Raw genomic sequence first — 23396 nt, 5'->3', positions numbered from 1 at the left:
GGTCTCACAGCAAGTGCCCTGACCCCCGACCCAGGGACACCACAGTTGAGTCCTGCCAGTGTGTACCTGCTGTGTGGGGTTGCATGTGTGGGTGTCCATGTTGCCTTGGGCATATATAGAGAACACTCTCAGATGAGGTGACATTTAAGCAGAGGTCTGAAGGCAGCAAAGGGTGAGCCATAAGTACTGGCTTGTGTGACTTGCCATTTCACATGAAGAATGGATGTAAAAAAAAAAAAAAAAGGACAGTGTGATGGTGGGCAGTGTGTAATCTCGGGGCTGAGGAGGCAGAAACCAACAGATCCCTGGGGCTCATTGGTCAGGCAGTCCAGCCTATTCAGCAAAGGTCTGGCTGATGAGAGACACTCAGACCAAACCAAAACAACGGGGGCAAGCAAGATGGCTCAGCAGGTAAAGTCGTCTGCCACCAAACCTTATGATCTGAGTTTGATCCCTCGAATCCCCGTGAAGGAAGGAGAGAACCAGCCGTTACGTCCAATGAGTTGTCCTCTGACCACCACATGTGTGTCATGGCTCAGGCATGTCCCGCCCCCAGGAGCATACAGGAACATATTGTACACACAGAAGAACACAGACAAGAGGACAGTATAGGTTCTTGGAATAGCAAAGGCAAATTCCCTGAGCTTAGCATGTTAAAAGACTAGCAAGACACACCGTTTTAAAGGACAGCAATCAGAAATAAGGAAAGAAATCGATAATTCAGCTGTAGTGGTTGTAGGTTTACTTTATTTTATTTTAACTAATGGGTAGATCGAGGAGGCAGCCCGGCAGCCCTGGGACAGAATACAAGTCAAAAGCCAACTAGATCTAGCAGGCATCGATGGGACTCTTCCCTCAATGGCAGCAGAACAACACAGTCTCTTAAAAAAGGGTTTTATTTATGTGCAGGTATGTGTGTCTGCAGGGGCCAGAAGAGGACATTGGATCCTCTGGAGCCAGAGTCACAGGCAGTTGTGAACTGCCCAGAGTAAGTGCATGGACCAAACTCAGGTCCTTTGCAAGAACAAAATGTTCTTAACCACTGAGCCATTCCTTCAGCTCCTCCACATACAATCTTCTCAAGCACGTATGGATGGAGTACAGGTCTCAGCAGGTTTAAAAGCTGAAATCATATACATAATTGCTCTCTGTCTACAATGGAATAGAATTAGAAAGGCATTAGTCCTCTAGCAGAACCAACTTGGCATATGTGAGTAAGGACATTGTCGACGTCTACATGGTGTGCCTGTATGAAGGAGGTTCTTGTGAGGGATTGACCCTGGCTGACGTAGTTCACAGGCCAGGGAGCCCATGATCACCAGCCTGAAAGTGGAGACACCGGAGAGCCAGAGGCTGGTTCCACAGTGTGGTGAAGAGACCCACATCAGAGCAGGGGAAAACAGATGTTCCGTTCAAAAAGCTGACGGGCCAAGGCATGGATTCCTCCTCCTCCTTCTGCTTGGACCAAAGATAGTATCCGGCCTGTTTAGGAAGGTCGTCTTCTTTACCGAGTCCATTGATTCAAATGCTGGTCTCATTTAGAAAAACCTGTGAAGATACGTACAGAAATCGAGTGTAGTCTGGGTGCTGTCAGCCTTTGGGAGTTTGGGTTTGAAAATGGTTTCTCAGACATAGTGACAAAAGTACATCTAAACTGTTACTATAACCATCAACTTCAGTACAACAGAGGACATGGTTGAGAAGGTATAAAGAACCTTGGGAGGGAAGGAGAAAAGTCTAGAAATCACACAACTGATGAAAAGTCAGCATTAAGAACATACAGAGAATTCTTAGGACCCAATAGTAAAAAGATAGCTCAATTTTTTTAAATGGGCAATGGCTTGAATAAGTATTTCTTTAAAGAATATAGCCAAATGCACCACCAGCAAGGACGAGGGGGAGAAAGCTTAACACCACTAGCTAGGGAAATGCAAATCAAAACCGCAGGAATTGCATAAGTAGGCTCAGTAGGTAAAGGAGCTTGCTGCTAAGCCTGGAAGCCTGCCTGTGTTTGATCCCTGATACCCACATGGTCAAAGGAACAAACCAACTCCCTCCAGGCGAATTGTCCTCTGACCTCCACAGGCAAGCCATTGCGCATGTGCTCTACCCTACCCACGAACACAAAATAAACATTTTTTAAATTAAAAAAGAAAATCCCACAAAACCACTAGCGACACCATTTCACTCACTAGGACAGGTAGAATGAAAGTGACAGATAAGCTGGGCTTGGGGGCCCATGCTAGTAATGTCACCTACCTACTCGAGGGGCTGAGGCAGCAAGATTTCAAGTTTGAGGCCAACTGAGCTATATAGCAAGACTCCCATGCTGAGAGAGAGAGAGAGAGAGAGAGAGAGAGAGAGAGAGAGAGAGAGAGAGAGAGAGAGAGAGAGAGAGAATGGAAGAAAGGAAGAGGGAGAAGAGAGGAGGCAAGGGAAGGGGAGGGGAGGGGAGAGGAGGGGGGAGAGGGAAGGGGAAGGGAGGGGAGAGGAGGGGGGAGAGGGAAGGGGAAGGGAGGGGAGAGGAGAGGAGAGGAGAGGAGAGGAGACCCTCACCTCTTGCCAGCCTTACTTAGCCCTCCCACACTCTCTCCAGGCAGGTGTGGTCAGGCCATGTGCTCACCCTTGGCTGTGCAGTTACCTCACAGTGTCAAGGCACTGGCGAGAATGGGAGCCATCATGCATTGCCGGCTGTGTTGTGAAATGGTGGGGCCACTGTGGAAACCAGTTTGGTAGATATTTCAAAAAGTTAAATGCAGATTTACATTATTACCCAGCAACTCCACTCCTCGATCTACACACAAGAGAATGTAAAACAAATGTGCAAACCAAAACTGGCACACAATTAACTGTTCGTAACATGGCTTGTAGCCGACCCAAAGTGGAAACTACCCAGTCCAGCGACCTGTAAGTGAACAGTTCGCTGTGGTATGTCTGTTCAGTGAAATGCTACTCAGCAATAGAAAGAGAATGAGGTACTGACACAGAACAACACATAGCATTGAAATTATTATGCTAAGTGAGAGGCACCAGTTACAGAAGACCCCATTTCATTTGCATTCATTTATGGTCTACGCAGTCTGATCTAGCCTGAAATCCTGACCCACCTGCTCCAGCCACTCAAGTGCTGAGTTTGCAGGTATGCACAACCAGATGATTGATATATATATATTTCATTTTTCTTAAAGAAGAAAAACAACAAGTATGGCAGAGATGGAAGAACCTGCCCTGAGTTCTATTATTAAAAGGGTGAGCTTTACATTTTATGGTTTGTTTTTTTTTTAAGTCTTAATGAGAAGATTTTTTTTTTACTTGGTCCTGAGGCTAGAAATCCCTCTAATCTTGATCCTAAGAGTGCTGGGTCCAGGCCCAAGGCAAAGGACCCTCAGCTTCTGGATGCACATGCCAAGGAAAGAGGGAGTCACACACTGAATTCAAGTCCAGCATCCCAGCTACAGGCAAAAGGCTTGGGCTAAGATGCCACAGCTAGTGCAGGCATGCAGAGTTTAAGACTGGCCAGATCCCCTAGCCAGAATCCATCCCAACATGGCTGAGCTTCCTGCCTGGGGTCATTACTGGTCTCTGAGAAGCCAAGCTTCAGCCACGTACCCTCGTCTTTGACCTCCTGGATGGACTCAAGGAGCCACGAGGCCCATTGGTGACATAGGGGTGGGGGGAGTACAGAGAGTCAGGCACACTAAATATAGGGAGTGGTCCAAGATCACAGCAGGATGGGGAAGAAAACTCTGGTCTCTTGGGGCCCTTGCTCCAGTGTTTCAAAACATTTTCCTAAAACAGTTCTCCCAGGAGACCCCGCTGATGCGCCAGAACCATCTCACCATACAGTTTATGGGAAAATCATTACAATCTGGCTGTGGCTAATTCCAAGCTCATCTAGCAGCTGTACTGTCCTAGAACCCAGAATCTTCCAGCAACTCCTCCATCCATCTCTCCCGCCCATCCCCTGAGCCATCACAATAAGTGTTGTTTACCCAGCCAGGGGATAAGCGTGCTACGTGTCTGCTTTCATGTCTTTTCCCACGCAGTGGGTCAGGAACTTTCGCGATTCGAGAAGGAAATGGAGGCATGGAGTCAATAGCCACCACCTGTCCTCTTATGTGAGTGGCGCCCCCTGGCGGTGTGCAATGCATACCCTGCACGTTGTATGTGTGAGCTCCGGCTCCACATCAGGACTCACTCTGCTCATGAGAGTCCCACCCAGATTGCAAGGTCTGGTTCAAGTTCTACCCTAGCTCTTTGGACCCCCAGAGTCAAGTGGCTCTCGGTGGCACTGGTGGTCACATCTGTACAATTGTCTGTCTATATCCGGATGTTCTAGACAAGCTCTAGCAGGGCAGGGGCTGGCCTGGAAATGACTTTTTATTCCTCCTGCTTCACCTGTCAGGATGCCAAGAACTCTATAAATATTTGTTCATTGGCTGACCTCCAGGTGGTAAGAGATGAGGCAGAAACCCCAGAAATAAATCAGACTTCCAGAGCCAGAAAGGTCTCAGATAGAGTACGCACTTTCTGTTTGGTAAGTGGGTAAATTGAGGCATGGGGAGGGGCCTGGCTTTCCCAGCACCACAGTGTCTGTGGGTGCTCTGACTCTCAAGAACTTTTGCTATCTACCACCTAGCCTTGGCTCTCAGCCCTGCTTTACCCCCAAATGGTTAGAGCCCCCAGACTCATCTACTTGATCTCTGGGAAAGTCCCCAGTCACAGGGTGCTATAATTTGGGCTTAGAAAGATCCTTCACAACTGACCCAGCTGTCCTTCATTTGAGAGGACCACCTACCCTCTGCTGGGAGCTAGTCTGAGCTGGCCTCCAACCCGAATCGATTCTATCTTTCTCGGAGTCTATTAAACCAACCCTTTTGAGTGATCAGATTACACAGGTCCGATTCCTCCCAACCCCCACCCCCACCCCGCTCCCGCAAAAGATTCAGATAAGGGACCTCAGAGGACACTTGGGACCCTCTCTGGTTCTGCTCCCCCACCCTCCCAGCTCTGCCAGCACAGAAACAGCAGCTCCCAAAGGGACCCTTGGTTAGAAGCTAGGGGCATCCCTGGCCTGCCCCTAGTGACTAAGCCAAACAGCAGCACTGCAGCAGCCACCACCCAGAAACCTGGGGTTTTTCCACTCCAGAAAACAACTTGGCACGATGTACCCTGCCCCCACTCACAAGACCAGCCATGGGGGTCTCATTTCCCTGGGAGCTTCAGAAGGGCCTTTAGCTAGGTGTGCAGCACTGAGGGTTAGGATGGTCTTCACAGACTAGAAGAAGTGTATGGAGAATGTCACAGCCACAAGGGGAACAGGCTGACCTACTAGAGGGAGGATCCACTTCTCAGCCCAAGATGTTTTTTTGTTTTTGTTTGTTTTTTGTTAGTAGAGGAAGAGTTTGGCTAAAAGGATGAAGGAAATAGAGAAATGCATTGTGTATAAGGCTTACTGCCTGGCAGGCCTTTTCACAGATTTGGCAGAATTAACTAGAAATTGGTGTCATCGTCCTTTCTTTCTTTCTTTCTTTTTTCCTTAGATTTATTTATTTATTATTATGTATACAGTGCTCTGCCTGCATGTACATCTGTAGGCAGAGGAGGAGGACATCAGATCTCATTATAGATGGTTAAGAGCCACCATGTGGTTGCTGGGAATTGAACTCAAGACCTCTTGGAAGAACAGACAGTGCTCTTAACGGCTGAGCCATCTCTCCAGCCCACATCGTCCTTTCTTACATACATGGAAACAGGGGCTCAGAATTAGGAACTACTTGCTCAAGTTCAAAAAACAAAAACCCCGGCATTTGAATTCCGGTCCACACAACGTCACTCCCCAGCCTCTGCCCAGCACTCCAGCCTGCTGGTGTTCTTTGTCTTCAATTGCACACCAACAGTCTTTTCTTACTGCAGACTTGTGTCAGCACAGCTCTTCTCACATGGGGCCTTGGGCTAGAAACAGGAGGCCATAGGTCCAGCTTTAAGAGGTCTGGACATGGGTTCTGTCCCTCACCAAGAACTGAAGTGAGTTAGAGTGGGCCTGGTATCGGAGCCTACCCCAGGCCAGCCATTGCAAGAGCGCAGTCCTGGCCGTGGCTGAAGAGAGAGCTGAGGAAACAGAGCTGGACCTGCCTCTAAGGAGTTCTAGAAGCTTGGTTTGGGACACTCATTTCACTGCAGTGGATATCAAGTGCCACTTTCCCCTCCCACATCCAAGGGCCTCAGAAGGAATGATGAACTTTTCAGCTCTGTCTCCCTTAGGCTTCTTTGAGCCTCAGTATCCCCAGCAAAAAACATGGTATCTGAGAGACCTGCTCAGGTCCAGCATCAAGGCCAATGGATAAATTCAGAGCCAGCTGTGGTCTATCAGGCAGGAGGGATGGCCAAAGGTGCGAAGACACACAGCTTGTTTCCAAGAAGACTGATTGGCCACAAACACTGTTTCTTACCTCTGTGTCCTGCTGCAACCAGGGTAGACTAGGCAGGCCTAACTGTGCTGGCTTACTTTTGAAATGTGCTTGATTGTTTTAATTTTTTTATTTTGAAATACTGTATGGGGGGGGGCTGGAGAAATAGCTCAGCAGTTAAGAGCACCAGGTTTAATTATCAGAGCCAACATGGCAGCTCACACCTGTCTATAACTTCAGTTCCGGGGCTTCTGATGTTCTTACGTGGATAACAAGCATGCAAAACACCAATGCACATAGAAAGAAAGGAAGGAAGGAAGAAAGAAAGAAAGAAAGAAAGAAAGAAAGAAAGAAAGAAAGACAGACAGACTATGGAGGTTAGATTGGCTTGCCTCCTGGGTGCTGGGGTTCCGGGTGTGAACTAGCATGCTCATCAAGGTTTCTGTTTTATTGTTAAATTGAGTTTGTGGTGGAGATGGTTCTAGAACCACTAATTGGTCCAAAATTGGAACCGCTCAGAAACCCATGACATAAAGAACTTTCTCTACTCCTTCCCACTCATGCAGATATCTGTTTAGACGTTCACATTGTTTTCCATACATTCCCTGCACATAGACAAGCATATTCCTGTATTTCTGTCTAATTGGCCCTAGGTAATAACAATATTCTCATTGAGTTGAACCTTGCTTTTAGCCATGTATCCTGGGACTCTTTCCTTATGGATATAATAAAGTCCTATCTCTTCCTCTATCAGTTAATGATGATTTATCAAGCAACAACCACACACCAGACCCCTGTAAATGCGCATTATATGCACCTACTTTATGAGTACTTAGTGTCCCAGGTGCTGTACTGCCTGGAGCTGCTCAAGTGCTGATGCAGAGGACCAGATAAGGATGTGTGTTTGGAGGAAGATGAATCAGAAAAGCACACGAAGAAGGAATATTCTCAAGTCCAAAAAAAAAAAAAACACCCAGACGACACGATCTGCAGGCAGACGCCATGTCGTTGGATCACAGTGGATTGGGCCACTTCTTGACCATTATTACCCTTTTATTCATTCTCTGTGCTAGTGTAAATAATAGTGCAAGAAGACATCTCTGTGCTAGTGTAAATAATAGTGCAGGAGACATCTGCACATTCATCTCTTCACACAACACTAAGCATAACCATGAAATAAACTCCTATGAGGTAATTGGCCTCATTAGCATATATGTCTTCTCACTGTGTCTGTGTATATGTAGAGAGGGATGGGGAGAGGGTCACGTGCATCCAGGAATGTGTGCATCTGTGTGCTCATGCATGTGGAGGGCTGAAGGCAGCCTCAGTCATCATGCCTCAGGCATTGAACCTATTGTTGTTTTGTAAATTGACATACAAAGTAAATTCACCCTTGTTTGTTTGAGATTACCTCTCACTTGCCTGGAATTTTCCAAGTACACTAGGTTAGCTGGCCAGCAAGCCCTAGAATTCTCCTGTCTCTCTCTCCCAGCACTGGGATTACAAGCAGTGCCACACAATATTTTGTTTTGTTTTGTTTTGTTTTGTTTTGTTTTTAATGTGAATTCCAGGGATCAAACTCATGTCTTCACTTTGTCAACTGACCAATCTCCCCAGCCTTGCCTTTATATTTTTGGTAGACATTGTTAAATTGTCCTAGAAACAGTTGAGAAAATGTATACCCCCATAAAGAGTAGGCCAGGCATGGTGGTACATTTATCCCAGCTACTCTGGAGGCTGAGGCAGGAGATTCACACGTTAGAGCCTTGAAAATGAAACAACATGCTATCTGGGAACAGTAAACTCAAAAGAAGTGGAGCATGATCTATTGGCAGAACACCTGCCTAGCATGTGTGAGGCCCTGGCTCCAATCCTCACCGACACAAGGAAGATGAGGGAGGAAAAAGGGAGGCTTCTCCACTCTGAGGCGTTCCTGGATCTTTAATGAAGGCTGTGCAAAGGAAGGGTATCAACAAGAGCCTGCCTGGCAAGAGTCAACAGACCACTTCTGGGCCATCACCTCCTTAGAGGAGCCCACAGGCTCACATCAGGACCACGGTAAGGCCAATAGACCAAAAGCTGGCAGGGAGGCCTTTATCTTTTCTCCTGCATCTTCTCCGAGCATCATCCATGGCTGATGTTCTCCTCTCACTTACTGTACCACACAAGTATTCAGAGTACGGTAGCCTCTCTCTGCCCAGTGAGGAATAACTTAGGCCCTTTCATTCAGCTAACCAAATCTGCAGATGCTCAAGTCTCTTAGATAAACTGACCCACAGGCAGCCTCCCATATACTTTCAATCACCTCCAGATTCTTCACGATATGTAATAAAGTGTAAGTGCTGTGTAAACATTCACCGTGCTCCATTGTCCAAGGAGTGATGACAAGTAAAAATAGCCTGTGTATATTGAGTTGAGACATATTTTTTTTTCCTCCAAGGTCTTTCAGTCCTTGGCTGGCTGAGCTTGCAGACATGGAGCCCATGGATGTGCAACCTCAAACAGGAGTATTAACTATATTTGTGCAAATATTTGCTGCACAGATGTTTGGTATTAGGACCCCAGGACCTGGGGTTGGCGGTGCTTGTGTTCTCACCCCATCCCCCTCACACAGACACCCAGGTGTGTCAGAGTCCTCACCACCACACCAGAGATCCTAATAGGCTGACATGGAGGTGTTTTTTCATCGTTCCCGTTGTTTGTGGGGGGGGGGAAACAGGTTTCATGTGTGCAAATTTTACGTCTCTCCTTTCTAGCTTTAAACTCTCTTCTCTGGGCCACCCAGATGGCTCAGTAGGTAAAGGAAAAGCTTTGCTAAGCACGGGGGACAGAAAGATGAAGAAAACCAGACTCGGCACCCCCCCCCCCCCCGCACTCAAGGAAGCTATGAAGTAGAGGAAGCAGTTATCACTTTCTCAAGCTCACTAATAAATCTCCTGTGCCGATTGCGGTTTAAATGCCAGGCCGGCCAGGGGTGGAGCTGGCCTAACTGTGAGGGAGATGGGAGGTGGAAGGCCAGGAGCTTGTGCCAGCTGAGCAGATGTCCAGGTGAGGGTTGATGAGCCATTGGAGGGTTGGTGACATGAACAGAGTGGGGAGCCGGCCAGGAAGTTAAAGTCCCAGCAGGATGTGGAGAGGCTAGGGTTTGGACTCTTTGGGTCCGCTTCCCAGTGAGGCTCTTTCCAAAGCAAGGACATGTTGGAAACGTCCCAGCTTCAGGCTCTGGATGCAGCAGCACCATATTTTAACTTATTTGGACTTTTCTGTCCCAGCTCTTCCACCATGCAGTCTGCCTCACTTGAGTCACCCTCCCTGCCTAAGGGTGAAGGTGACTTCCAGGGATATGTTTATAAATTCTTCTTTTAAAAAGTAGTGTAAACTCCTCAGGGCTGGCTCTCACATTTGCCAAACCTCATCCAGTCATCCATACATCTTATCCCTGTCCTACTTTTTCCATTTTCTTTTGCTGTTTTCTAGACCAGACAACTCCTCTGAGGACCCAGGCAAGAGGCCTGCGGCTGTGCCTGGCTGTCATTGCCTCCCCAAACGGATTCCATGCTACAGTGCTGGCCTCCTGGGATAGGAAGTCCAAAGAGTCCCTGGTGAATATAGCCGAACAAAGCAAGCAAGCAAGCAATCGCTTGACCCACTCAGACATGAGAACTATCAAGCAAACTTTGTCTAATGCAAGTCTGTAACCCGAGTTAGCTGGGGACTGAACCACTGAACTGCCAGCTCTTGCTCACATCTTCACAGCCACAGAAGAGGAACCAGTGTGGAAACTTGTGGGCTGCCTTTTCTGTTCCATGCAGCCTTCCTTCTCCCTTTCCCAGGTTCTGCGTGCTTGGCTTGCTTCAGCCCGTTACACCAAGTTTTCTGCAGGTCCTGGGCTAGGTTCAAGGAGCTAGAGCTTTCCTCTCCTGGACAGGCATGTAGGCCTGAAACTGAGTCACATCAGAACCCTCAGTAGAGGCCTGGAGACAGTGATACCTCTTTCTTCCTGTTTGGTCACTGCCTCTCATCCTGGTGGTTCAACAGGCACCTTGTTGGGCCTTTGTTAACAATCAGTGTAAGCAGATGTTTGTTTCTTAGACTGTGGGCTCTGAAGCCAAACTTGGGCTTAGAATCCCAGCTCTGACACCTTCCGGCTGTATGTCCTTGAGCCTCCATTTCTATATCTTTAAGTGGGAAGTGGTACTTCCTTCTGGCGGTTGTCAGGGAGATGATTTTCATTGCATTTGCACATGGCAGATGTTTGATCTACATGACCAGGTAGGTGGCTTGGACCACATGAACCAACAGGAAACACGTGCCCTAATCACATCCGTTCCTCAGATGAGGAAATTGAGGCCCAAAGAGACAGAATAATTTCCCCCAGGCTGACCACACTGACATATGACAAAGCTTCAATCTCACACAGGGCCCCAAGCCCACTTTCCTAATGCTGGCTATAGATGAAGAGAGAGTCAGAGGAGCCCTCTAGGGGTTGAGGAGGGGACTGGCTCAGATGCCACACACTGTGCAGATAAACATGAACACCTGAGTTCAATTCCTACCACTCATGTTAAAAAAAAAAAAAAAGCCAAGTATGGTGCTGCATGCTTGTAATCTCAATGCAGTGTGGGTAGAGTCTGGCAGATGCCTGGGGCTCACTATGGATTACTATTCAGCTGTTTAAAAAAAAAAACCAAATAAACAACAACAAAAACTGAAATCATGAACCTTACAGGTAAAAGGATAGAACTAAAAAAAAGATCATATTGAGTGAGGTAACCCAGACTCAGAAAGACAAAAGTCAGGTGCTCTCTCTCACTGGAGGCTCCTGGCTCCAAATCTTCAGATGTGAGTACATAGCCTGGAGTGACTGCAGAAACCAGAAAAGTAAAAGAGGCCATTTGCAGGCTAGGGGCCTGGGGAGCAATAAAAAGAGGACTAGGGTGTGAGTGCTCTGATAGGGGAAATGGGGGGGTTGTTAGGGAGAGGAAGGGATGTAAATATAGATGAAGGTGGGAGGAAGGTAAAATAACAAAAGGTGTCTGAAAAGGCCATAAGGAATCACACTATTAGCTATTTTTCTATTAGCTATTTACCTAAAAAGACTATAATACACCTCTCTCTCTCTCTCTCTCTCCCCCCCCCCCCGGTGTGTGTGTGTGTGTGTGTGTGTGTGTGTGTGTGTGTGTGTGTGTGGTTTTAATGAGCTTTTCTCATCTGGTTTGACATTGCTCCCTCTGAGAGCTGAAGATGACCTAACAAAGACCCAATCCCCAAAGAAGGGCCTCCTTCTGAGTTGTCGGTAGGATTATTCAAGAGACTCTCAAAGCACACAGCCCATTGCAGTTGCCCTTGGTGACCCACAGAGGTGGACGGTAAGTCTCTATTGCTGAGGACACTCTTGCACTTCAGAAACAGAGCCCAGAGACTTGTGAGCTGGATCTGACCTGAATGCCACCTCCCTGAGGGCAAGCCAGACCCTGCACAATGTTTCTAGAAGTTGAGGTAAACCTTCCTGCACCATCCAGTTCACAAGCCCGCCCCCTTATGGCTGGTGGAAAAGAGATGTTCATAAACGGAACACCTACCATGTGTCAGCCCAGAGCTTAGTAAGGTTCCTGTTCTATATTCTATCTATCTAGGTTAATCCCTATTAGAAACCAACACAATCCCCATTTTCCAGATAAGCCTAAAGCTCAGAGAAGTGCAATGCCTAGCCCAGGGCCACACAGCTTCTGCAAGGCAGAGGCAGGGCTCTACTAGGGGCCTTTCCTACTGGGTTTAGGTGCCTTCTCTTGGACTAACCCAACACTATTACTACCCAGGCACCAAGGGACATCTGCCCACAGCATCTTGAAGTCACAGATTTTTGAACAATGCTCCCCAGAAGCAGGGGCTCCAGATTCCACGTCCAGGAGGGGTGTGTGAGGAAGCCTCCATCTGGGCCTCTTTCTTGTCGGGGATCCAGCATGTAGCGTTGGGAGGGAGGCCGGGAGGCGGGGATGGGGTGGGGTGGGCCGCTTTTCTCTTAAACCGATTTCAAATAAAATTCACTCCCCAGGGAGTCATTCATCTGAAGAAAAATGATCCAGTGGAATTCCTGGGGGTGGCCCTGGGCAGATCCGGCAGAAACCAGAGCACACCCGAGACAGGGTCTGCCTGCTGCTCCCTGTCTCAAGGGGCTACCAGGTGGCGACTCTGCCCTTGTATGGGCAAATCATCCTGCAAAGCCTAGCTTTGGAGTGAGCTCTCTCTATTTTAGGTCCTAGGGTAGCATTTGTCTCTGTCCTCAGTTCTCCGTGGTAGAGTCACCCGGCCATGATTCTTGATGCAGGATGGGGTAAGGGGGAGGGGAGGTGCTTAGGTTGAGTCCCAAGACCTCAGAGAGGAGGGGGAGGTGGAGGAGGAAGAGAAGGAAGAGACTAAAAATAAACACATCGTAATATAGTAGCTAGCTACATTTTCCCAGTAAGCATCCCACTAAGGGCTTTCCAAGGATGGTCTCTTTCAGGCCTTAGGGAGGGGAACAGCATCCTCAGTTACCTTAATCAGGCACCCTCTAAAAACTGGGTAACTGGCCCAAGCCCACTACAAGGTCAACAAAGAGCTACAAAGGCAGCTAGCTGGCTCACTGCCATGCACAATGTCTGGCTGACACCTAAGTGCAACATCGTCAGTTCACCCTCAAGCTAAGTCTTCCAACTCACAAGAGACCTCAGCTACCTAGGCCACTTGAGTGACAGACTCTGGGCCTAGGTCAGTCATTCAGGCTCCAAGGCCAGAGCTGGCCCCTTCCTCTCTGCCTTAAATGTCCAGCCAGGCTTGCGGATGCTCTCTGTTGACCTGACTCTGAAAGCAGCCTGGTTCTGGGATGCACTCACTGTAGCGAAACTCTGGGCAAGTGCATCCAGCCTTCCTTCTGCTCTGCAGCTGGTCCCAGTCCATTCCCTCTAGATCTAGGGGGTTAATAACTTGGGTTCATGGTCAGCACTAGTCCTCGGTCCCCTAGGCCTTCTCCACTTTACCTGTAAAACAAGGGTAAAGAGCCCACTCTAGTCCAGCTGTTGAGAATATGACATATTATAGCCACATGTCCAGGTTTGCCAGAAGACGCAGGATGTGGGTAATCGGGGTGGCCCTGTGGAATATAGTATACAAAACACAACCCGGCTGTCGAGGAGGCACCCTCTTGTCACAAAACCCACAATTGCCCTCTTCTGAGCTGCAGCTTCCTTGGGTGCTCCGCCTTTGCCACAGGTTTGCCACCCAGACACACACACCCCTGCACCCCCCACCCCCAACCCCCAACCCCCCCCACCCCCGGCATGGGAGCAGAGCTGAGCCTAGACTGCCCTCCTTGCCCCTCCTGCAGTGAAGCCCCTTTGTCCTTGGAGCCCTTTCCTTCCTACCCTGTGATACTGGGCTGGGTGCCAGCGGTAATTACAGAATCACTTATTCACAGTGGGCTGCACGTGCAGCAGCGGTAACTAGGCAGCAGAAGGGGCTGGAAAGCACGGCAGCCAATCAGGGCCAGGGGGTCTGAATGGGACAATCAGCTTCACTAGTTGTGTGTGGGGAGGGGGTGGGGGGACGCTGAGGATAGGAAAGCTGGGGGCTTGTGTGGGGGTGGGGAAAACCATTCAAACAGCTCCCCCCACTCCCTCTACAGCTGTGGAGCGCAATGGGGGATGGGTGTGCTCAGGGGTGAGGCGGCCCTCAGTAGAGAAAGAAAACACTGGGCTGGATTACAGAGGAAAACACTGGGCAGTCGGTCCTTTGAAGATAAGGCCAGCCTCTCCATCAAGATGCCTCCATAAAAACTCTGATGGTCCCAAGGTCGTTTGGTTTAGGAATCCACCCTTTCCAGGAAGCCTCCCCCGACAGGAAGTGGCACCCCCTGAACAGGAAAAGATTTCTCTAAGTCGTGCTTGTCCCCATGGAAAGCCTTAGCCCATTCCCAGAGCTCTCAGTGAAATGTGGGCTCTGTGGGTCTTAGGAGGGGCCAGAAGCCCCCAGGGGCTGCCGGACTTGCACTACAACTTGAGGAGAAAGATCAAGCTCATCTTCCGGGATAGGGTGGATCCAGAAGGGAGGACCTTAAAGTCATATTTCTGTTGTGCGACTCGAGCAAGTCTTCTCCCACCCTAGCCCCCAATGCCCTGATCCTCCCTGTACTGATACTAAAAAGAGGGGCAATTGCCTGCCTTCCAAGGCTGGGCTGAGGAAACTTAGTGTGAACCTGACCTTGTAAGGGGCAGAGGAACTTTCACCAGAGGGGTTGCCCTCAGCTTGGCTTCACGGGCCCAATAAGCCTGAGAGTGAGGGTAAAGGGCACCTGAGCTCAAACCTCCCACCCGGCTGGTGGGACTAATTTTCTCACCTCTTTGTGTGCATGCTTGTGTGTGTGTGTATGTTATACGTGTGTGTAAGGGTGCATGTGCATGTATGTGCTTGTGTGTTTGAAGGCTGGGGCTCAGCATCGTCTGTTGTTCATTAGGCGCCATCCACCTTGGCTTGTTTTTGGACAGGGTCTCTCACTGGAACCTGGGGCCTTGAGACTATGCTGGCTGGCTAGCCCAGCAAGCTCCATGGATCCACCTGCTTTGCCTAGAAGTGCTAGGATTAAAAGCATGTACCTCCTCACCTGACTTTTTTTTTATAGGGGTTCTGGGAGCTAAACTCAGGTCTTCACACTGACATAGTGAGCACTTTACCTCCAGAGCTATCACCCCTAGTGCTCTGGCCTCTTGATTTGCAATACAATCATGAGCAATTTGGGGTGGATAGGCAGACACCCAGAAGAAGGCAGCCCTGATAACCTACAGGCTCGGCACTCGACTTCAGATTGCAGACCGACCTCCTCACTCCTGAGCTCCCCCTCCTGAGTTAAGATCCCACTCCTGGCTTCAGGTTCCTTCCTACCTGCTGCTGGCTCTGCTGCACTCCATTCTGGGGACTCGCAGGAGTTGGAGGCTGTAGGCTGCAAGACAGAATTTGCTGGTGAAGGGGAGTACAGGGGGGTGGCCTTGGATGCCTGATTCTGTTGCTCAGAGCATCTTCTAGGACAAAAGGCTAGGTTGCTCTGCTTGCCTGCAGCCCTTCCTCTCCCTCCAGCCCAGAGTGGGAGCAGATCCCGGCTGTGGGCCCAGTTAGGGTTCTTCTGGGCTTAGCAACTGTAAGCCCTACAGCCTTTCAGGTGTCCTCAGCTCTGGGCAGGGGTTGTGTCAGCTCCTATGCTATTCCTAGCCAGAACCTAATGGGCCAGCCAAGCCTGAGGAGGTGGGAAGCCACTGTTTACTGGATAGAGTTTCCATCCTGCAAGATGAAAAGAACTCTGGAAGATAAACTATGGAGGCATTTTGTATTATGAGTTGGCGTTTGAAACTGACAAGAATGGTGCTGAGGAGATGCTTGCCATGCATGCATGCACGCATGTACATACGTACAAAGACCTGAGTTCTGGTCCCTAGTATCTGTCCATGTAAAAGCTGTGAGGGTGTGGCAATCATCTCAGTGCTGGAGAGGCAGAGACAGGGGTACCCAGAACGAGCTGGCTAGTTAGACAAGCCAGGCTGGCAAACTCTAAGTTCAGGTGAGAGACCCTGCCTCAAGCTATAAGGTATAGAATAATTTAAAAAGGCATCTGATGTCTGCCTGTGTCCTGCACATACATACCCACACACATGCATACACACACACACACACACACACACACACACACACACACTACATATATACTACACACATGCACATGTGAAAACAAATGTCTGAGGTCGTGAATTTTATGTGTAATATAGAGAAAGGAGTGGAGCTTCTGGTAGTGGCCGTAAACCTACACCCTCAGGTGACTGTCAGAGCAGTCTCTGCTTGAAGTTGGAACATGGTGTGATAGTTTTAAAAGTAATTTTTGTTTTTCTCTTACCTTCTTCCAAAGCAGCTTTCTCATAATTCCTTCTCTACAAAACATTTTACATTTCTACAATGCTTGTTATGAAATATTTCAGGTGAACCTCAAGGCCTTACTCTTTTGTCCTCAGCACACCATAAAGTATCAGCAATACATCTGAGACCCCTGGTATCCCCACACTGGTACCCAGAACACCTGAGACCCCTGACATCTCCACAATGGTACCCAATACACCTGAGACCCCTGATATCCCCACAATGGTACCCAGTACACTGGAGACCCCTGATATCCCCACAATGGTACTCAGGGGAGTACCCTGCCTCAGTATACCTGAGGTCCCTGGTACCTCTGCAGTGGTACCCAGTATACCTGAGACCTCTGTCACCTCTGCAGTGGTACCCAGTACACCTGAGACTTCTGGCATCTCTATAGTGGTGCCCAGTATGCCTGAGACCTCTGGCATCCCTGACTGGTACCTGTTAAATTATTAAAGAGCATTTGCACAAAATCGGAAAGCAGAGAGTCTCTGTTGACCTTAGGCAGGACCATGTTTATTCACAGGAGGGTGTTACATTAAATTGTATCAGTTTGGCCTAGGAAGCCAATAACTGACACAGAATATGAAACATACTTTAAAGCTTTAAGCACTACACCGGGCATAATCTAAACTGATTCTAATCTACTTGTAGACTAAAATAAACTACTCTAAACCTTATAACATACATATATCACAAACACTTGCTAATCTGCTCCTTGGAGGCTTCTTCCTCCTTCCCCATCAACTGTCAACCATTTTCTTTCCCTTCTCAAGGGTCAATCTTGGCTCCACCCCCTCTCCAGGAAGTTCCACTTCCACTTCCTGTCCTTCTGCTCAGCTGATTGGTTAAACAGGGCTTTATTGATAGTTGTTACATCCACTCAAGACATTCCTCCACAATTCCCCTTTTTAGTCTAATTTAAAAAAAAAAAACTTTTACCTATACGTTTATATTACACCAATATACAATATACACACACAAGAACCACAAAATAATCATTATATTCATGTTATATTCAGGATCTTCTGTGTTCTACCTTCAGAGCTCCCTCACAGTGCCCTCTCCAGACCCCCAGCACTTAAGAAGTCCACAGCAGCCACTATTGCTTACAGGGTCGGCTAGGCTTCTCCATCCCATGCCTTACCAGCAACTTTTACATATTACCTAATTTAACTTCCTAACCAAAAGTCACTGCTAGATAGGAGGGCTATCCCATCTTATTGTCGAGCTCAATAAAGCTCAGAGAGGTTAATTATTTTGCCTAAGGTCACATTACATTCAGAGCCACAGAGAATACCTGCCCTCTCCCAAAAGTCAGTCAGGCCAGGGATTGACCCTCTTCCCCCTGACTGGAAGCTCCCAAGGACCAATTAGGGAAGTGAATGATAAATCTTAAAATAGTTCTCCTGGACTTTAGCCCTCCTACAGTGAAGACCAGTCGAACAGAAACTGGAGGAAGGCATTTACTGAGCAGCCAGAGACACTCACAGCACAACTATACCCTAGAAACAATGTGAAGGCTAGTTCTAGAAACATCTCCCTAAGGGCAGATCTTCCCTGCCAGTCTGGGATGTAAGTGGGCCTGTTTGCCCAGGGCTGGGGAAGTCTGAAAGGGATGAATCCTTCAGGGCGAGGCATTGGGGCCTTTGTCTCAAGCCTCTTCCTCTGGCCCCTGCCCCCAGAGCAAGGAAGGAAGGAAGACCTGTAAGGCCAGGAACACTGGGTGGGAAGAGCCAGGCCCTTTCTCCATCTCCTTGCCTACAGATAAAAGTGAGAAGAAAAAAAAACAAAACAGGACAACAGGACAAAGGCTAGGATTGGCAACTCATTTCATTCCTACCCGCCTCCTCCCCGGTTTGCCATGGAGGCCCCTTCTTGAGACATTAACCCTTGGAATGAGTCTTCTGCTAAGGAAAGTATGTGGCCCTAGGGCCAGAAGGTGAGGGTGTGCCAGGAGAAGGTGGCTCAAAGCCTCCAGCCCTTAGAAGCCTCTTGGGGGAGGTAGAGAAGAAACCTGAGGTCTCAGCCTCTTCCCATACATCCACCCACACATATATCTATAGACACATACATACACACACCGAGAAGCGGGGTTGGGGGGTGTGGGGGAGGGGAGAACCTAACCTAACTCACAGAGGAGAAATACAGGGAAAACAGTGTGTCGAAAATCAACGGTAGCCTTGCAGTACCATTTGATCAACAGTGGGCTCACTGCTGTTTATTGCTCTAATGACACCCGTGACCTCCTGACGTGAACAATTGAAAGCGAATGGATTTATCTGAGCTCAAGTTTCGGAGGTCTCAGTCTGCCGCTCTCGGCTCCATTGTTTCCGGGCATCATAGAAGGGAGGGCATGGAAGAGTAGCAAGGTGAACAAAGAAGCTGAGAGAGAAAGAGATGAGGTTTTGAGAAACTGTAAAACCTAAACTTCTGACCAGTTCTTGGAACTGCTAACCTCAAGAGTTCCACCCTAATTCCCAGAATAGTTACATACAAATTTACAGATATCAGATATCCTCACAAGAAGTTCCCCCAGGCCAGATGTCCTAATGTCCATATGGTTTCCAGTGATAAGCAACCCCACCTGCTTTGTGGTTTTTGCCTTTAAAACTAGCCTGTAACAGCTACTCGGGGTCCTTCCCCTCCCGAGTGCTGAGGGACCCTGACACATCAACAATTGGGACTTCTGGTGTGTCAGTAATAAATTTTACCTATACCTCTCAACTGGTGTGACTTGAGTGGTCTCTCGCGGCGACCTCCTTCCCGAATTGGACTCCCAGGGTCCAACAGTTTGACCTCCAATGACACAGCCCTAGGGAGCCACTTCCTCCAGCTGGGCTTTGCCTCCAGAAGTCTACCGTCTCCCAGAAAACGTCACCAGACAGGGACCTCATTTAATGTATGAGCCCGTGGAGACGGCAAACCACAGCATCCTTTCTCAGTCCCCAAAAGGCCCATCTCCTAATGCAAAATACATGTGTTTCATCAGCAAGAGCCCCCAAAGTCAGCATTGTTCCAAAGTCTAACACCAGAGCTCACAAGCATTGCGTCTCTAATAGCCTGCAGTCTCCAATGCATTTTAGGCCTCACTCATACTTCACACATAGCTCTCTCAAGGGCTTCCTATAGCACATTCTGCCCAGTCACACGCTGCCTGGCCCCTCAGACTTTCCTTTGAAAAATTAGACAGGAGCCTCAATGGCTCTGTGCTCAAATTCTGCATTTGGTGTGGAGGATGCCAAGGTTTGCCATCAGCAAGGACAACAGTTGAGCCATAGCTCTCTTAAGCAGCCCAGGGCTGCATGGGGTCAGTGCTGAACACGGCGAAACGAATTCTGGAAGATGACTTCCTAGGTGAACACCCAGGCAAACTTTCCTCCTTTCTACTCTCTTATTGTCTGAATGCAAAGCACTGTGTGTGTGTGTGTGTGTGTGTGTGTGTGTGTGTGTGTGTGTGTTTGTAGACTGACTCAAGAGCCCTGTTCTCCATAGGCTAACACTGACGTCATCTCTGAGTCTCATTAAGCTGCCCGGCAGCTGTTCTTGATCTCACCTGTAGCCAAGCAGGGCTCCACCTTCTGATCCTCCCGCTTCAGCCTTCCAAGCAGCTAGAACTGCAGGGTTGCCTCAAGGGCCTGGGTGGCTCCTTTTCAATCTCTTCACAAATCATGGTTTTATCTTTCTGCCATGCTTTTCGTTCCATACCAAGCCACAAACACTGACAAGCCTTAAACTTTTCTCCGCTAGTTCAATTAGTTCACTAGCTTTTTTTTTTTTAAGATTTATTTATTTTATATATATGAATGCTCTGTCTGCATGTACACCTGCACGCCAGAAGAGGGCATCAGATCACATTATAGATGGTTGAGAGCCACCATGTGTTGCTGGGAATTGAACTCAGGACCTCTGGAGGAGCAGACAATGCTCTTAACCACTGAGCCATCTCCTCTAGCTGCTGGTAGTTCACTATCTTTAAAACCTGGCCTCCGCAAAGCCTCAGGACACCGAGAGAACGCAGACAAGGCTTTGCCCCGTCTGAAAGCTCATGAGCACAGTCCTTGCTATTCAGCTCTCAACAGGCATTCTAGTCCTGTTCCAGCAGAATCACTCACCAAGCTCTGCTCTCAGCATCTCAGGGTCTTTATACTTTATATCTTCCGACTTCCTCATGTTCCTCCCTCAAACTAGTCCCAAAGGCTTAAGAACTATATAGCCAGGTTTAGTCACAGCGATGACCCCACTTACTTGATACTGATTTTCTGTGTTGGTTACTTTTACGCAACTGCAACTGAAATTCGTGAGAGAGCAAATTAAGAGGTGATTTACTTTAACTCACGGTTTCTGAGATTCTGTCCCATTGTCTTTGACTCTTTTAGTTGTGGGCTCGTGATAGGCCAGAACATCAAGGAGACAAAGCTATGTGGAGAAAGAGGCTTTTTAACCTCACAATATATAAAGTAGACAGAGATGAGTGAATCAAAGAGCAGGCCTCACAAAACACAAGTGTAACCTATGTCTGACTCTATTTCACTGTTGCTTTGATGAAATACCCTGACACAAGCAACTTACAGGACGAGAGCTTATTCTAGTTCACAGTGCCAGAGGGATACTGTATGCTATGGTTTCTGTGGTAGTGATAAAATTCTGACCAAAAGCAACTTGGAGAAGGGGTTTATTTGGCCTACATTTCCAAGCCGCAGCCCATCATTGATGGAAATTGGGGCAAGAACTCAAGGCAGGAACCTGGAGGCAGGAACCAAAGCAAAGGCCATGCAAGAACTCTGCTTACTGGCTTGCTTTCCTTGGTTTGCTCAGTCTACTTTCATATAGAGTCCAGGGGTTTGCACTGCCCACAGTGGACTGTGCCTTCCAACATCAATCATTAATCAAGAAAATGACCCACTGAATTGTCTACGGTCCAACCTGATGGAGTCATTTTGTCAATGGATGTTCTCTCTTCCCAGATATCAAGTTGACAAGAAATTAACCCAGCACAGATACTTGTCTTCCAACATGGCGTAGAAGACAGGACATCAGGGAAAGAAAGCCTGGTGGCAGGAGCAGGCGTCTGGCTGGTCACATTGCAGTCGCAGCCTGAGAACATAAATTAAACGGGGAGTGGAGCCGGGCTAAAGCCTTAATACTTGCCACCTGCAATCCACTTCCTCCAGTGAGACTCCTCTCCTAACAGCCTTCCCAAGCAGCATGGCCAGCTAGTGACAAAGTGCTCAAATGTATGAACCTATGGGGGACATTTCACATTCAAGTCACAACCTTCAAAGCATGTCTCCAGTGACCTACTTCTTCCCGCTAGTCTCCACCTCCCAATGCTTCCTCTCAAAATAGCCCCACCAGCTGGGGAATTAAGCATTCAACATTCAAGCTTTGATGGACATTTCATATTCAGATCATAGCAACAAAATAACCATGGGCAGACAGCAGAGAAGGCCTGACTCCAGGCTGCAGTGAAGGGAGCTGGGAGGATGGTCTGACCACACTCATTGGTTATATACCACGCTTGGCTGAGACAACCTGAGCAAATCCATAGCTACAACTCTTCCTGGCCTACCGGGTAGACAAGAGAGCCAATTATTGATTGGAGCAGGTTGGGTGGATCAGTGTAGCTGGTGGGGTTGATTCAATACACTTCTCAGGGGCTTATATGCGGCCTCATGGGTTCCGAGTCAGACAGGATGGAGCTCCTTGTCTTTGCTAGGCTGAGGCTGGGATGTCTTGAGTGACATTTTTTTTCCCTTTCAGATGGCCACAGCTGCTCAGAGGCCTATCTGTGGCCTGGGCACCATCTCAAGAGCTACAATGATGCTAGTTTCATGGCCAGATGCTCCTGGCTATAGTCTGAAAGGGCTCTTTGCAAGCCAAGCCTCCCCTTCCCTCTTCCTTGCAGCCACTGTAGGCAGGAGTCAGACCCTTGGCTAACTCTTGCTGGCTTGAACAGCATCACTAAGGCTGAGTAGACACGCTGGACAGCTCTTCAGTGGCCTGCCCACCCCTCTGGCTGCCCCTGCCTCCAGCCCTCTGCCTGCTATTTCTCTTCAGCCACACAGCAGGGCTAAGAATATCAAGAGACATAAACAGAAAAGATGCACCACCATCTAAGCCTGATAGTCCTTGTTGGGGGTGGGGGCGGAGGGGTCCCCCAGAAGGAGATTTTTGAAGGTGCTGCAGTGATCAGGGAAGGAGTTGCCATGCAATAGACAGAGGTCAAGGTGGCTGCAGAGCGAGATATACAAGTAGAGCCACCCCATGTGTGACACAGCCCACGTGTGTCTGTGCCCTCCTGCTTACTCCTGCTTCTCAAACGTGCGCTAGGCTCTTCTCCAGCCTTCTAGCCCGAGCAGGTTTACAGTGAGCTGAAGAGACTGAAATTCTAGACTGCTGATCTGGTGACCACACTTAGAAAAATTGCTGCTGAGGGAGGGGCCTATTTTTAAATATCTGATCTTAGAATATCATTCTATTTTTCATCTAAATGTATTTACTGGGGGAAAAAACCCACCCCTAGACAGCCTTGCTATGCAGCCCGGACTGACATCACTCTGTAAGTCTCTTGCCCCAGTCTTCTGACTGCTGGTGTTGCAGGGTGTGCCACTGTGCCAAACACAGCATTCTTATACTCCCTTTTCCTGGTTTGCAACGACAGTGCAGACCCAGCCCTTTTGTTCTGTTTGTTTACCAGCCCGGAAAACACAGGCAGGCCTCACTAGGAACGCAGCTGGAGACACTTGTGTCATCAATTTCCCACTCCCTACTGTCTGCCTGTGTGGCTGGGACGTTCCCCACAAGAGCTTGAGCACTGGCCAGACTCTGGCACTGGCAGGTCTTCAGGGCAGTCACACCATTCGTGATAATCTTGAGGTCAACTTGAGTAAACTGCCTACGGCTGAGATTAATGAAGTACATCTCTGAATGTGTCCAGAGGATGTTTCCAGGGATGACTGCCACCATCCTACAGTCTGGGTGATGGACAATAATAGAAAAAGAAGGACGGGGGAGATGGTTCAGTGAGTAGAGTGCTGCACAAGCCTA

The 23396-nt window shown here is 48.5% G+C and overlaps 1 long non-coding RNA gene across 1 annotated transcript; it reads right to left on the bottom strand.

Moving 5' to 3' along the window:
* Positions 1–727: 727 nt before the first annotated feature.
* On the bottom strand, positions 728–23078 carry LOC311595310. Its single transcript, XR_014778402.1, has 3 exons — positions 22867–23078; positions 21253–21443; positions 728–1548 (listed from the first exon to the last, which is right to left on the bottom strand). It is a non-coding gene; the product is annotated as an uncharacterized lncRNA (long non-coding RNA).
* Positions 23079–23396: the final 318 nt, after the last annotated feature.

The sequence above is a fragment of the Acomys minous genome (assembly GCF_964271855.1).
Source record: "Acomys minous genome assembly, chromosome: 3".
NCBI classification, from domain to species: Eukaryota; Metazoa; Chordata; class Mammalia; order Rodentia; family Muridae; genus Acomys; species Acomys minous.
The sequence above is the reverse complement of the archived record's forward strand: the minus strand, read 5'-3'. Positions and strand labels throughout refer to the sequence as shown.